Source organism: Neofelis nebulosa, chromosome 7, assembly GCF_028018385.1.
Source record: "Neofelis nebulosa isolate mNeoNeb1 chromosome 7, mNeoNeb1.pri, whole genome shotgun sequence".
In the NCBI taxonomy this organism is placed as follows: Eukaryota; Metazoa; Chordata; class Mammalia; order Carnivora; family Felidae; genus Neofelis; species Neofelis nebulosa.
This window is the reverse complement of record NC_080788.1, coordinates 119310995-119325416: the sequence shown is the minus strand read 5'-3', so window position 1 is coordinate 119325416 and position 14422 is coordinate 119310995. Positions and strand designations below refer to the sequence as shown.

The 14422-nt window shown below is 40.0% G+C and overlaps 1 protein-coding gene across 1 annotated transcript in view; it reads right to left on the bottom strand.

Moving 5' to 3' along the window:
* RBM25 (RNA binding motif protein 25) overlaps positions 1–5924 on the bottom strand; it is a 58635-nt gene extending 52711 nt beyond the window's left edge. Inside the window, exon 1 of the mRNA XM_058739549.1 lies at positions 5737–5924. The gene's annotated coding sequence lies outside the window, so the exon portion shown is untranslated. The remainder of the gene's footprint in view (positions 1–5736) is intronic.
* Positions 5925–14422: the final 8498 nt, after the last annotated feature.

Genomic DNA, 14422 nt, shown 5'->3' with positions numbered 1-14422 from the left:
ACAGAAGCTCTTCTATTATCATTATAATACTCTATCTCAGCACTTTCTTAGGAGGGCAGTTGGTATTAATACCTGTTGAATAAATAAATTAGTGAATGAATCAGTAAACAAATTTATTAACAAGCTCCCATGTGCCAATTTCTATGCTAGCAATGACCCAGTGTCTAGCCTCACAATGGTTTTACAAAGACCGGAGCATGAATTTATTGCCAAGTATTAAGCTGTAACCATTTTTTTAAAACCCTTTATGTTCTTGGTGTTTCAACTGTATTTCGTGGCTCTTAAATGTATAATTCATTCTGTAAGAATAACCAGATTATATGTTTTATGCTAACGTATGCATTCTATTCACTTCTAATTTTTGTTATATGTCCCTTTCATTTAAAACCATCCAAAACTTGCTTATTCATAGGCGAAACTTCAAAGGTAAAGAAAGGTATCTTAATAAGATAATGGTCCCTCCTATGGTCAGAAAACAAACAATTCTGATGATCACTGACCAATATTAATGTTCACCTTAAACACCCTAAAGTGAGAGTATCAACCACTTTTTTCAACATAAACTTTTATGTTTTGGCATGTGTGAAAATGACTAAGAATACTTTTATAACCATAAGCAAAGCTGATCAGTTTTTACCTACAGTTGATAAATTGTAATATTCTCATAATAAATTATATGGAGATTCAAAGTTGGTAGGCACACTATCAACAATAGCCGAAGTATGGAAAAAGCCCAAATGTCCATCGATGGACGAATGGGTAAAGAAGATATACTATACATACACAATGGAGTATTACTCCAACAATCACAAAGAATGAAATCCTGCCATTTGCAACTATGTGGATGGAACTAGAGGGTATTATGCTAAGCAAAATTAGTCAGAGAAAGACAAATATCATATGACTTCACTCATATGAGGACTTTAAGACACAAATGAACACAAGGAAAGGGAAGGAAAGCAAAAATAATATAAAAACAGGGAGGGGGAAAAACATTAAGAGACTCTTAAATATGGACAACAGAGAGTTACTGGAGGGGTTGTGGGAGGGAGGATGGGCTAAATGGGTAAGGGGCATTAAGGAATCTACTGAAATCATTGTTACACTATATGCTAACTTGGATGTAAATTAAAAAAATAAAATAACAACAACAAAAAGTTGGTAGGTACGTTGTAGAATAAAGTAGGGAAAAGAACATGGGAGCACTTTACTTTAAATATGGTGGTTGGGCCTCACAAAGAAGATAGGCAAACTGAACGAAGACTCCAAAGCGGCCAAGACAGGAAGCCTCATATATGGAGGCAACAGCCTTCCAAGCAAAGAAAACAGCAACTACAGGAGCCTGAGGTGATCATGTAGTGTTTTGTGGGAGGAAAAACAAGGCCAACAGCTGGAGCAGAGTACTTGAGGAAAGCAAAGATAAATGCCAAGTATTACTTGGGGGGAGCGGGCTCACAGAATGTAGTACTTAGTAGGCCACTGCAAGGGTTTTGATTTTTACTCTGAGATGGAAAACATTTGAAAGGCTTTTGACCTGACTTACACTTTAAATGCGTCACTGGCCACTGTGTTAGTAAGACTGGCATTTTAATAGCGTCACTGGCCACTGTGTTAATGAGACTGGAGAACAAATGGAGATGCAAAGGACTACTATAATAATACAGACAGGAGAGGGTGGTCTGGAATAGGTGGTGAAAGTGTTAGATTCTGGATGTACTTATTTCAAGTGTAGCCAATTGCTGAGGGATCACACAAGGAGTTTAAGAAAAAGAGAGTTGCAAAGGTTATTTTATTAGCACTGAAATGATTTAGGTAACATTTACAAAATACTTGTATTTTTCACTTTCACTCTGGAGGGCTTCACCTTTAGAAGGCTCAAAGCATTTTTTTTTTCAGTAAGATTTTATTTTTAAGCAATGTCTACGCCCAACGTGGGGCTCACACTCACAACCCCGAGATTAAGAGCCACATGCTCTTCCCACTGAGCCAGCCAAGCACCCCTAGAAGGCTCAAAGCATTTTTATCGGCTCAGTATGAAACCTTATAGCCCAAAGTAACAAAATGAGCACCTATCATTATCTTTAGTGCCTACTTTAGTGTGGCAGTGGTCATACAGATTTATTACGCGTTTGTCAAAATTCACTGAAATTAAATGGGTGCATTTTATTGTATGTAAATTTTATCTCAATAAATCTAGTTTCCTCTGTCCAAAAAAAAAAAACTTTAAATAATATGTATCCCTACCACTCAACATACGCATGCATTCTGCTTTTCTTTTTTTCACTTTTTCCTCTTTATGTTTTTTTTTCTCCTTATGCTGTTAAATCACTCCTTTTCTCATACCGTTTACTGCTAATAACCATTCCTCCATTGCAGATTTATCCCAATAGAAAAAATATTTCACCCGGAATAGATTTACTGGCTAACCCCATCCAGACCCAAATTTCTGAATGGTAAGAGGCAAATGAACCAACAGATTCTCCTGAACAAATACTTATACAACTCATTCATTCAACAGATATCTAGCTCCAATTGTGTGTCAGATTCTTTTCTAAACATTATTTTCCTACAGTTACACTGCCAGTCCAGTAGCTCTTCATTGAATATAAGTGATCAATACTGTAGCATGTATTGTTCCCTGCTCTGCTTACAGCCTACAAGGTACAATGGACTGACATACCTGTCCCAGCCTAAGGAAAGCAAGCCCCTCAAAACCACATCTCAAACTGAATTTCTACAGAAGTGGAGTCTTCGGGAACTATTCCTAGGAAAGAGTATTCCATATCCAAAGAAGAATAGGAAATGCTCGATTAACAAAATGTTTCTTTTGCAGGAAAGCTTTTCAGAGATATGAAAATACTCAAGTGTTTTAAGTCTCCAAAAAGGGACGTGATCTTTTTCTTAGCTTTCCACTTTGCAGTTTTACCATTTTCAATGATTAAAAAGCAATACTATTTACAGAGAAAAATTAGTGGTAGTCTGGAGCTGAGGTGGGAACAGGGAGTGACTTGCAAACCGGAAAGAAGGATCCTTTTGGGGGTAACAGTCACACAACTCTGAACACTTACTAAAAATCATCAAATTGCACATTACAACAAGTGTATTTTATGTATCAATTACACCTTAGTAAAGTTGCTTTAAAAAAAAAAAAGCAATATCAATTCAGAACAAGTTCAGGCTAAATCCAATTAAGACCTGTAAATTAGTAATATTGAATCAATATTAATTTCCTGATTTTGTTCACTGTACTGCTATTAAATATGAAAATACCCTTATTCTAAGAAATATACACTTAAGTATTTAAGGGCTAAGGGACACCTCATCTGTGGCTTACTAGCAAAACATTTCAGAAGAAAACTATGAAGAAAACGAGGAGAGGACAAAGTAAATTTGTGAAATGTTATCATTTGGGGAATCTGGGTGAAAAGCTATTTAAGAATTCTTTCTACTCTTCTTGCAACTTTTTTGAAGTTTGAAATTGTGCTGATTAAGTTCTAAAAAGGAGTATCAGTAATTCTGGTGGTGTAAATGTTATGCTCTTTTTATTTTCTGAAGTTTCAAAATTTTTTTAAAAAGCAAGAGAAAAGCTATTCAAAAACTTTAAGGGATAATCAATCGAAATCCTCTTAGGAATGGCAGTGGTAGTTGTCAGAAAAGACTATCAAGAGGTTAAACAAAATACACAGAATGTTTTTGTAAGACGTTAAAAGATTTATGACTACTTCTGCTTCCAAAGTTACAAAATAGTCAATACAATTTTTCTTTAAATCGTATATAAATGAAAAAACTATATAGCTAATCAGTGACCCAAGAAGTTACTTGAAAATCCCAAACTAATATCGGGTCTGAAGTAATTACCAATATTAAAATGAACTCATTTTATTTTAATAACAGATTTAAAGCCTTAACACAGTAAAATAAAAAGATACCAAACCACAAAAAAAAAAACAAACCACCTTGGCCCAAACTATTATTAACATATAGTGCCTATATGCAACATTGGGACAATGAAAACATTTTCTTACTAGAAATGTTCTGGAATCAAACATTCAAACATACATACAGGAAAAACCATATTTTGGAGACCAGAAATGGGAATCCGGTGACTCCAAGAAGAATTATTATTTAATAAAAGTTATTAACTAACATTTTATTTACTTCTGTTTACAAAAGCCTTCAACATACATTATCTCACTGAATCTCCCAAATTACCTGGTGTAGATAGATTATTGTCCTTTTACAGATGAAGAAGCTATTTTGTCCATGGAAACACAATAAGTGAGTGGGGACTCCAACGTCCCCACTATCCTGAAATTACCAATCCAAAGGCTGTTTTCACTGTATCACAATGCCTCTTTCTAGTAATAACATACCAAGAAGAAACTTTTTATTAAGGGTTAACTTTGATTTTATTTAGAAAAGTCTATTCAGAGTACATTGGACGAAACGTTAAGAGTCAGGATCAGGCTCTTGTACTTCACTGAAATTTCTTAAATAACAGTATCAGTTAATGCAAACTAAACACTATGTGACTTAGACATCGCACTAAGGATTTTACATACTTTTTCTCAATTAATCCCTAATAACAATAACCTATGAAGTGGATACTATTATAATCCTCAATTTACAGATGAAGAAAAACCAAAGCTTCAAGAAAAGTTAGATTAATTAGAATAGTATAGTATCTGCTTGAATCATGAGGACCAACTGAATGCCTTTCAAGGCCCCTGAATGTTTTTGGAAAGCTTTTAAAAATCAAAGTTCCCAAGACCATATAAAAATTGTTTATACTCCACTGCCAACTACCTAATTCACAGTACTTCATACTAGAGCAGTCTGGTACAAGAGAAGTCCAATCTCTTCCCTCCTTTTGGTCTGCTCCTCTCTGCCCAGGATCAAAATGGCTTTTCCTTGGCAATATAAATATCCACATTACATAACTTCAAAATAATCTTCGTACTCCTAGATCTACTTCGAAAAACGTATTTAAAAAGTACTGAAGACCAAAGAAGAGTAAGAAAGAAGTAACACATTTTAATGTGGAGCTTGGTCATCGCCTAGAATGAATGGGGATATAGTTTACTGCAACCTCCAAAGGAGGAAGGGGGCAGGACCACAATACTCATCACAATCTTAGACAAGCAAACCAAGAGGGTGCCAAAAAAGGTGGGCATTAGCTGAATCCGGAGTGGGTGTGGGGGAGTGCACTCGGTGGAGGGCTCTGGATGACCAAAGAGGAAGGGAAAGAAATCCGTTGGTGGCCGGCACCTCGCTAAAACGGGTGGCTGCTCTCTGGCTTGTGGGCAAAGCCTGGGGCAAGAGTGTCCTAGGCCCGGAAAATCTACAGTAAGGTTCCCCAGGCTCGGGTTAGAAAGGGGCCTCAGGGAAGGGCTCCCCAGGGGCAGACCGATCGTTTTGTGGCAAACGTGGAGCCCAGAAAAGGCCCAGGCGATCCACTCAGTGACGGGCCGTGGGAGGGAAAGAGAAAGTGGGCGACAATGCAAGGAGGAAAGCTCTGGCAGTAGGTCCCGGCCTCCACGGGTTCCTGCTGGGCCCACTGGTTTTCGAGGCCTTAGAGAAGTGAAGAAACCCAAGCCTCGTGCCAGCCCCCTCCCCCACCCCAACCCCTCTTCACCCCCAATCCCACCCCAGCCCTTTCGCACCCTCCCTGGTTTCCCCTACTCCCGGTCTCCCGGGTCTCCCGGTTCCCACACGCGTTCAGAGGCGTGGACTCACCCGCCGCTGAGAAAACAGTACGGTCTTCGCGGCCTTCCGGGCTCCAGGTTACGAGTGGGCTCCACCGGTTCGAGGTTTCTGCGCACCGCTCGACGGAAGACTGGTCCCGAAGCGCCTACTCGCACAGGCCGCAAACACAGCCGCGCTGCGCGGGGAGCTTCTGGAGGTCTTCCTCTTGCCCGGCATGCACTGCGGCCAGGCCGACTGAAGAGGAGAATCATAGAGAAGAACGTGTATAGATAGTCTTCCCTTTGGCTCTGAATCACCACGCCGCGGCCAACAACCATAGAGAAGGAGAGCCTGGTGGGGACTAGAAAGGCTCGAACTGTAAATTACGACCCACCCTGCCATTTTTGATTGGAGCTGATTGAATCTTATGACTACGAGACGCCATCTTGAGGTCAAGGTTCCGCTGCGTGGGGCGCTGGGGTTGTTAGATTCTCACTTTTTGTAGTTTGTGTTTCCGGGCGTGCAGGCTTGTTTTGTGCCTCGTTGAGGTGGGATGGACTGCTAACGGGGCTTCACCTAGCACGTTAGTGCGAACTCCCAAATGCTAGCTTTCCCCTGGAAAACAGCTATTCTTGATACCAAGAAATAACTGCCAGAGGGCGTGGTGTGTTGTTTTTTTTTTTTTTTTTTCAACGTTTTTTTTTAATTTATTTTTGGGACAGAGAGAGACAGAGAATGAACGGGGGAGGGGCAGAGAGAGAGGGAGACACAGAATTGGAAACAGGCTCCAGGCTCCGAGCCATCAGCCCAGAGCCTGACGCGGGGCTCGAACTCACGGACCGCGAGATCGTGACCTGGCTGAAGTCGGACGCTTAACCGACTGCGCCACCCAGGCGCCCCTGTTTTTTTTTTTTTAAGTGCACGCGCACACCCCTTGTGCTCACTAGTAGAGCCAAAGAGGGGGCTAAAGATACTTGAAATACCTAAAATAGCCTGTAAGAACTTTTAACACAACTTTCATTCTGTAATGCAAAGGTGCTGAAAAGAAATTCACTTATTAATGGAATTGAAACTAAATTAATGCAACTAAGTGAAACTAGTCATAAATGATTCAATTTATATCCTTTACGGTCAATATCTTTTTACAGGCCTTTGTTTCCCAACTCTTCTCAGTCTTATCATTTATTGGACATAAAGTTGTTGGCTCCCTGAGTGTTGGAAGGTAAATGCAAGTAAGATTTTATCCTTGTTTGGGAAGAGCCACAAACAACGTCAGATGATAGACTGACCACTGTGTGTAAAACTGAAACATACTCCCTTTCTTTATCTGGTTTTCCTATTGGATTTTACTCTACAGCATTTATCACCACTTACTAACTTTATATTTTTCTTATTTATTTTCTGGTTTGTCTTCCCCTACCCCATCATAATGTAAACTTAAGGAATACAGGGATTGTTTTGTTCACTGCTGTGTCCCAGTGCCCAGTGCCTAAGACAAGGTTTGGCATACAGCAAGTGCTCAATAAATATTTGTTGAATGAAAGAAAGGATTATACATTAAAAAGAAAAAGAAAAAATGATTATACATGAGTACCAACAGAACATAAAATGCAATGGGAACACTAACGGGAAAGGCTATATAACATTACTACCATTTGTAAAATTTACATCCATCTGTATTTCCACTCATTAGGTTTTCTTAATGTTAGTAGGGCTAATAATATCTATTCCCCAGGGGTGCCTGGGTAGCTCACTGGGTTAGGCCTCTGACTTGATTTCGGCTTAGGTTATGATCACACAGTTCATGAGATCAAGGCCTAAGTCTGGCTCTGCATGGTCAGCAGGGAGCCTGCTTGGGATTCTTACTCTCCCTCTCTGCCCCTCTCCTCCTCTTTCTGCTCCTCCCATCTGCCCACCTTGTGTTTGTGCCCTTGGTCTCTCTCCCTCTCTCAAAAATAAATACTGGGGTGCCTGGGAGGCTCAGTTGGTTAAGTGGCCAACTTTTGATTTCGGCTCAGGTCATGATCTCACAGTTCATGAGTTCGAGCCCTGCGTTAGGGTTTGTGCTCGCTGCACAGAGCATGCTTCAGATCCTTTGTCTCCCTCTTTCTGGCCCTCTCCCACTTGCGCTTTCTCTCTCAAAAATAAATAAACGTTAAAATTTTTTTTTAATAAAAATAAACACAAAATTTTTTTTAAAATATCTATTCCGCAGAGCTATTGCAAGGATTAAATTAACTAATGCATGTGAAAGTGCTTTTTTCAGTGACGTGCTAGTCAAACGCTAGTTACATTTCGCAAATAAAAGCGAATTGTTGGGGCATCTGGGTGCCTCGGTCAGTTGGGCATCCAATTCCTGACTTCGGCTCAGGTCATGATCTCTGGGTTCATGAGCTTGATTGAGCCCCTGGTCGGTCTCTGTGCTGACAGCGCAGAGCCTGCTTGGGATTTTCTCAGTCTCTCTCTCTCTCTCTCTCTCTCTCTCTCTCTCTCTCTCTCTCTCTCACACACACACACACACACACACACACACACACACAATGAATAAACTTTAAAAAAAATGAATTGTGCTTTTTTTTTTTTTACAACTACAGGCATGAACAGAAATCCTTTCAGGTTATTCTATATCCCTTTGTTTTGTTAAAACCATTTTATACAAATTCCTGTATTACTTTATAATAAAATAAAACCTTAGAGAGTTGTCTCCACCAAGTTTGCCAACTTTTTTGTAGCAGACATTTGTTGCTTATATTGACCTGGCAGCCGTTCCCCTGCCTTTGGTAATGGCACTCCAAATTTCTTAAAAGAAACTATCCTTCCACTACTCTAGATCTTTGTAGTTTGGATGTAAAGTCCCAACCTTAGAGCACAGGGATAAAGTTATAACCCAATCAGAGCCTGGTAATTGAGTATTTCTGTTGTACCAGGCACTATTTTAAGCACCTTGCAAGCATCCAACAACGTTAAACTTCACAGCAACCCACTGACGTAGGAACCATTGTGGTACAGATGAAGAAACCAAGGCTTGGAGAGGTAAAATAAGTTGTCCAAAGTTCTAAGAACAGTAAGTGATGGAGGTGCCTGGGTGGCTTAGTTGCTTAAGCATCTGACTCTTTATCTCATCGCAGGTCTTGATCTCAGGGTCATGAGTTTAAGCCCTGAGTTGGTCTCTGTTCTTGGCATGAAGCCTACTTCCAACACAAAACAATACCAGTAAGTGATGGAGCTGATCTGGTTCCTGAGTCCATGGTCTCAACCATCACATTATGCTGCTTCATCTAGCAGGAATAATGCTAAAAGGGGCTGGGGGAGGGGACTCTATCTTTTTTACTTAACTTAAATCTGGGAGGATTTCACCTTAGAACTAGTGGGGATAAGAATGAAACAATCACAGAAGAAAGCAGAGTTAAGAGAAGGTGCGAGATTTTTGACAATATCATTTGAGAACATAGATTCAGCCATTCTTGAAACCATGATGCTTCTAGGCTTCTCAGTGTGTAAGCCAATAGATTCCTTTTCTGAAATCAGTTTGAATGGAGTTTTCTATCCCCTCAACAGAAAGCGCCCTAAACAATTCACTTGTTTGTCACTTGTAGAGAATAGGTCAGGCCATTCACCTGCAATAACAGGCCTCCCCCTTCTGAAGAGTTTTTCCTCATAGGCCCTCGCTGAGGAAAATGACTGGAGATAATTAATTCGGATATTGATGACCACATTATGTGCATTCTGACCCTATTCCTATGGCCACAGCTGGTCAGCAACATAGCCTGTGACCTTTGAGAAAAACATTGTTTAGTTGGCCCACACATATCCTCTCAAGAATTTAAACCAGAGATGCAGAGGAGTCAATTAACTGACAGCAAAAGGGAAATGTAGTTAGTTATAGGTGATAACATAGGTGAATCATATGAAAAACAGAAAGTCACCTTTGTGCCCTAGATTGAGAGGAGGAAATTTTTGGAATTCTTGTCAAGCACCTGAGCTGTCATCAGAACTGCTGGATTTAAAGCAATATCCTGCTGACTATCTAATCTCCCAAAAGCCCAGCCATGTAGCTTCAGTCCCTGCGTCATCGTTCAGGACATATCCCACTGTATGATAGTCCGTTTCTCGTATATTAGACACCGAGTTCTTTCAAGGAAGGGAGCACGTGTTTATTCACCTTTAAATGGGCAAGCTAGACACATAATATTCAAAAAATTAGTGTTTTTTTTTTTTTAAATCACAGCATATCTTTAAAATGTAGCAAAATGGGGATGCCGTGGGTGTCTCGGTTAAATGTCTGACTTCAGTTTAAGTCATAATCTCACAGTTTGTGGGGGTGGTGCCCCGCATCAGGCTCTGTGCTGACAGCTCAGAGCCGGGAGCCTGCTTTGGATTCTGTGTCTCCATCTCTCTCTCTCTCTCTCTCTCTCTCTCTCTCTCTCTCTCTGCCCCTCCCCCATGTGTGCTGGCTCTCAAACTAGATAAGCTTAACTGACTGAGCCACCCAGGTGCCCCACAAAAGGCAATTTTCCATGGACTATGCTTTGGGCTATAAAGAAAAGATGATCACGTATCCTTGAAAAATGGATGGCTTGTTAAAATGTTATGACACAAACATGCAAAGTATTGGTAGTAGCACTTCCTCTAGCCAGAAGATCAGAAGTCAGGAAAGGCTTCCAGGAGGAAGTATAAGCCTGAGCTACATTTTGACCGGTGCTGTAAAGGGAGGACAAATGTTGAATAAAATATAGCAAATTCTCCCCTTTATTAGTAATCACAGAAATGCTAATATCATAGTGAGATAATCATTTTAAAGCCCTTTCCTTTGTAAATTTAAAAAGTCTGAGAATACAAGGATGTAGAATAACAGGAATACTTAGGCATTTCTGGTAGAAGTGTATATTGGTACAACTATCTTGGCATAACCTAAAAAAATAAACCATGTGTTTTCTCTATGACCCAGCAGTCCACTCTTACTGTTGTATAAAAAAACCTTTGCAGGGCGCCTGGGTGTCTCAGTCGGTTAAGCGTCCGACTTCAGCTCAGGTCATGATCTCGGGGTCCGTGAGTTCGAGCCCCGCATCGGGCTCTGTGCTGACAGCTCAGAGCCTGGAACCTGTTTCAGATTCTGTGTCTCCCTCTCTCTGACCCTCCCCTGTTCATGCTCTGTCTCTCCCTGTCTCAAAAATAAAAAAAATAAAAATAAAAAAAATAAAAAAAAACCTTTGCGTACATGCACCAGGACACATATTCAAGAATGTTTATAACACCATTGTTAATAAAAGAAAAAAAATACTCGAAATTACTCGAATGTCTAACAAGAGAATAAACATATTCTCAATAAGTCACATGATGAGCGTTATACAAAAATAGAATGAATAAACTACAGTTACACACATGAGATCTTGAATGAAAAAAAGACAAGTCAGAAGTCTATATTGTATGATACCATTATCAATGAAGATTAAAAACTGGCCTATGTAATAATCTACTGTTGAAAGAAACAACAGTAGGTTTCTTGTTTGTTTGTTTGTTTTTAAACCAAAGGGGGTAGTGGTTACCCTCTAGAGTTATTATTTCCCTTCTGGAGGGAAGAAAGGTGATGAGAAAAAAGAACATATATGTAGCCTTGATGGTTTTGGTAATGTTCTGGTTCATAAACTCAGTAGTGGGTTCACTGGTTTTCATTTTATTATGCTTCATAATTTACATATGCATTACATATATTTTCAATACAGTAAATATTACATAATTTTAAATTAAAAATTATGCAATCACGTCTATATATACTTAGAGAAACATATTTTATTTTGCTTTTTAGAATTTTACATAAATGGAATCATAGAGTTATTCAATTTTTGCTCATTAGTAGGGCTAGGATTTTTTTGGTGTGTTAAATCAGTATGTAGCAATATACCTAATTTTGGGGTGCCTGGATTGCTTAGTCGGTTGAGCATCCAACTTCGGCTCAGGTCATGATCTCAGTTTATGAGTTTGAGCCCCACATCAGGCATACTGACAGACTGCTGTCAGCTTGGAACCTGCTTCAGATTCTCTGTCCTTCTCTCTCTGCCCCTTCCCCACTGGTTCTCTCTCTCTCTCTCTCTCTCTCTCTCTCTCTCTCTCTCTTTCTCTCAAATAAACATTAAAAAAAATGAGGAGTTCAGTCTTTAAAATTAGGTAGATGTTTTAATGTTTTTATTTTTATTTTTGAGAGAGAGAGAGAGAGCAATTGGAGGAGAGGCAGAGAAAGAGAGGGAGACACAGAATATGAAGCAGACTCTAGGCTCTGAGCTGTCAACACGGAGCCTGACTTGGGCCAAGCCCATGAACTGTGAGATCATGACCTGAGCCAAAATTGGAGCGACCCAGGTGCCCCTACCTCATTTTTTTTAAGTTTATTTATTTTTGTCAGGGGTGCCTGGCTGGCTCCGTCAGTGGAGTATGCGACTTTTGATCTCGGGATCATGAGTTCAAGCCCCATGTTGGGCATTGAGCCTACTTTAAAAAAAAATTTTGGGGTGCCTGGATGGCTCAGTTGGTTAAGCATCAGACTCTTGATTTTGACTCAGGTCATGATTTCACAGTTCATGGGTTTGGGTCCTGAGTCAGGCTCCATGCTGGCAGTGGGGAGCCTGCTTGGGATTCTCTCCCTTTCTCTCTCTGACCCTCCCCTGCTTGTGCTTGCTGTCTCTCTCTCTCTCTCTCTCAAAAATTAATAAATTTAAGGGTGCCTGGGTGTCTCAATTGTTTTTTTTAATCTTTTTAATTAATAAATTGAAAAAAAAGTCTATTTATGTTTTTCAGGAATCTCTATACGTAACATGTGGCTTGAACTTAGGACCCTAAGATCAAGAGTCCCGTGCTCTTCCAACCAAGCCAGGCAGGTGCCCCTGAATATTTTAAAAATTGCTACATTGGGGGTGCCTGAGTGGCTCAGTTACGTCTCTGATTCTTGACTTCAGCTTCTGTTCCTGGGATTGAGCCCTGAGCCGGGCTGTCAGTGCAGAGCCTGCTTGGGATTCACTCTCTCTCCCTCTCTTCCCCTCCCCTGCACTCTCACTCTCACTCTCACTCTCACTCTCTTTCTCTCTCAAAATAAATAAATAAATAAACATTTTTTAAATTGCTACATTGTATTCCATAACATGGTTGTGTCACAGTGTATGGACTAGAATTTTCAGAAGCAAATAACAGATCATTCAACTCAAACTGGCTTAAACAGTAAGGAAATGTTTTAGCTCATCCAACAGAAAGACTAGATAGGCTTCCCTTCAGGGTTGAGTGATCCGGAGGCTCAGTAATTTTATCAAGAACAAGGTTCTTTCTGCCTTGCTTTTTTTCTCTTTGCTCTACTCTCTACAATGTGGGCCTTCTTCTTTGTGTTTTTTTTTTAAGCTTTCATTTTTATTTATTATTTTTTTAGTAATCTTACATCCCATGTGGGGCTCAAACCCATGATCCCAAGATCAAGAATTACATGGTCTTCCAACTGAGCCAGCCAGGCTCCCCAATGTGGGCCTCATTCTAAGGACAGCTCCCCTCAAGGTCATAGAATGGCTATATTGAGCCCACATGCTTTTTGATTCAGAAAAGAGACGAAGTAGATTTCAGAAGCTCTTCTAGAAGATCAAGGAAGAACATTCCAGAAGCTCCAAGAACCTGAATTGAATTGCATCCTACACTGAGTTTCTTGCTCTTGCCTGAAACAATCATTGGCAAAATAGATGCAATTACCCTTGGAAAATCAGGCCTACCCCTTGAGCTAAGAGTCCAGTCACCTTTCTCTGAAACTCAAGGTCTCCACTGGGGAAAAGTAGACATTTAAACAAAATTAGAATTCTGTTAGAAAAGAGGAAGAGGGAAATAGTTACTGAGAAGGCAACCATCATCCACTATATAATTTATTTAATAATTCCCTTATTGATGGATATTTGTTTCTATTTTATACACATTTAAACAGTTTTGCAATTACCGTCTTTATACATGTTTCCTTAAAAATACATGAAACACCGGGGCGCCTGGGTGGCTCAGTGGTTAAGCATCCGACTTTGGTTCAGGACATGATCTCACAGCTCCGTGAGTTCAAGCCCCACATCAGGCTCTGTGCTGACAGCTCAGAGCCTGGAGCCTGCTTCTGATTCTGTGTCTCCCTCTCTCTCTCTGCCCTGCCCCCACTTATGCTTGGTCTCTCTCTCTCTCTCCCTCTCTCTCTCTCTCTGTCGCTTGGAAATAAACATTTAAAAATTTGAAAAAAATACATGAAATATTTGTCTATAATTATCTAGAACTGATATCAAGGCAAGGTGGAAGGCTATGCTAATTTCTAAATTTGAACAGATAATACCAAATAGCTCTTCAAAAGGGCTATATCAATTACATTTCTACAAATAGTTTAAACTTGACATACATACATATATATATACATATGTATGTATAAAACATTCTAATGGGAGACAATGACATTTAATTTAACTTTTATATCTCTGACTTTCTGTAATAAAGGATTTTTTTCTTTTTTTTAAGTGTATTTATTTATTTTGAGAGAGAGAGAGAGAACATGCATGGGAGGGGCAGAAGAGAGAGGGAGAGTGAGAGAGTCCCAAGCAGACTCTGTGCTTTCAACACGGAGCCTGTTGTGGGGCTGGAATTCATGAACCATGAGATCATGACCTGAAATCAGAAGTCAGATGCTTGGGGCACCTGGGTGGCTCAGTCAATTAAATGTCCGACTTAGGCTCAGGTCATGATC